This window comes from Rhea pennata, chromosome 1 (assembly GCF_028389875.1).
Source record: "Rhea pennata isolate bPtePen1 chromosome 1, bPtePen1.pri, whole genome shotgun sequence".
NCBI classification, from domain to species: Eukaryota; Metazoa; Chordata; class Aves; order Rheiformes; family Rheidae; genus Rhea; species Rhea pennata.
The window spans coordinates 151201305-151203762 of NC_084663.1; positions in this window are offsets into that span (position 1 = coordinate 151201305).

Here is a 2458-nt window from a genome sequence, read left to right on the forward strand (position 1 = left end):
ATTCTCTTGATATTTTACCTGAAAAGATAGAATCGGTGATTGTTTATGAATATTAGTAAATATTTGCATGTGTTGCCAAAATAAGAACAGAAGGGCTCAGAGCGAGAACAAAGGTTACACGGGAGCGATGCCTGCGGTTATATAAAGGGCTAAACAAAGCAGAGATGAGATGTGCACGTGTACACACACACGTACACATGTGCATCAGCACACACCCTTGCTGCGCATCTCTTTCCTCTCTTCGGGAGAAAAAGTGGCACAACAGAGCCTGACCTTGCAACCTTTATAAAACTAAGTTGAAGATAAGGAATGAGCTCTGAACACTGGCACTTCTTCAGGTTGGCCTGCTGAGGAATCCTCCAGTGGAGGAACCAAGAGCTGTGTCTCGACTGCTGAACACAAGAGACCCAGGGATCAGTAGCGTAACTGGCCTGTGTCTGTGGTGTTTGACCTCTCTACCTCAGATTTATCTAGGAAAAGTCTAGTTGGAGCAGCCAAGACCAGTGCCAGGGAGTGAAATGACAACCTGACAGTATGGGCATCCGGCGCCCCAGGGTTATGGCTTTCTCTCCAGCTTTCACATACCCAGCTGGAAAGTCCAGAGCTGCCTTCAGCAGGAGGAAGTGTTGGCTGCTTTCCATTTTTGATAAACAAACTGTACACTGAAGGGGTTAAATTGAAGTTAGAAGCCAAATTATTGTTCAAGTGTTGTTACAATGACTGAAGAAAACAAAGGGCATGAGCTCTACGTTATGAACATACCTGCTAATTTATTTCATTTTTTTAAATTCAATTCTATGAATAATTTGAATAAGAGCTAATGTTAAACATTCATGTGCTGAATTTCTTTCTAAAGGAAAAAGAAACGACAGGAAAAGGAGGCATAAATTGCTTCTCTAGCATGATACAACATATTTAGTGGTATTGTTACAGCACATAAAATGCCCTAGGGATCTTACAAATTCAAATGTTTGAAATACAATTACATGACTTTGGTCCTAGTAGAGGTAAACTATACCTTAAAGTTTGCAAGTCTCAGACACTTTGCAAGGTTTTCAGTTTCCCAGCAGGGTACAATTACTGCTGTAACATGCACACAAGCTATGTTAGAGCAGGGCTCTAGTGTTTGAGATGATAGCCACTAACATTTACATTTTTAAACTCTAAACAGATTAAAAAAGATTATATCACTCCAGCATCAATCTATGAACTTGCTTTATATGTTCCTTCCAGCAACTGGGCTAGCTGAGACAAGTAACTGAGTGAGTGGGTGGACAAACTGAATTATGAGTATATTCATTTCTTCAGAAAACTGCACTTTGAAAGCTAGAAAGAAAAGAAAATTGGAGATAAACTGTCCTAAGGAGGACAGAGATGGAAAATTGTCATGCAATTTTATAAACTGTCAAACATTTAAGTTGGACAAAGGCTCTAGCTGCTACAGTGTAGTTACTTGGAAAACTTCCAAGGACGTAATTTTTACATGTACGCCTGTTAAACCGAACCCTAATTATAAAAGAGCTTACTGGAGTTTAAATGTGAATATTTTTAAGGCTTTGTCCACATTGATACTGCAAAATCCTATGTATTATAAGTTGTCTCTTGGGCTGTTCAGGGCCAAAAATTTCACTGGTACAGTTTGCATCTGTAAATCCACAGTAAAAGTATGTCTTGTAATAAAAATATGCTTCACTTGCTTTCAAGCCACCCAGATGTTTACTGTTTGAGGTACTTATACGCAATCATAGGCAGATTTGAAAAATAGAGATGAATCAGTGTAGCCTATTAATGTATAATACAATCTTCTCCATCCGTTTGGTATTTATTTATATAAAATGTTGAAAGTGTCAAGTTATACATATACACATAGTATATATTTTTCTCTCTCAGTATAAATATACATGTAGGGATATGTTTTGTATGTAAATATACATTTTTTTTCCCCTGTGTTCCATCATTATGCATAGCAATATGTCAAGCATATGGGAAATATTTTTTAAGTGGAAAAAGCCAGTTCAAAGTGTTGCATATGGCCAGATTAGAATAGCAGGGGAGACATTTCTCCTCCACTCAAGCACAAGGTCATAAACTGGTAGTGTTATTTTCTGTTTTATTTATTTATTTATTCTTCATTTAGCATTAACAAACAAAATGCCTATTTTTACAGTGCAGGAGTGGGGAAAGGGAGGTGGGGGAGGTTTCTGGCAGTAGGGGTGCAGGTAGCTCCTCAGCTGGGAGGCTATCTGACAACGTACACAACGCCTGCTCTTGCGCTTGCTGTCAATTTTCAAGCACGTTAACTTACGCCCATGTCGTATTATCACACTATCGCACAGTAAACCCATCCACACAAAAAAGGGTTTTCCAGTGCTAAAACGATTTTTGTCTCTAGCTGACATACGTAGAGATATGCAAAATTCAGACCATCAGCTCGTGTCTGCCAAGAGGCAGGGAAAAT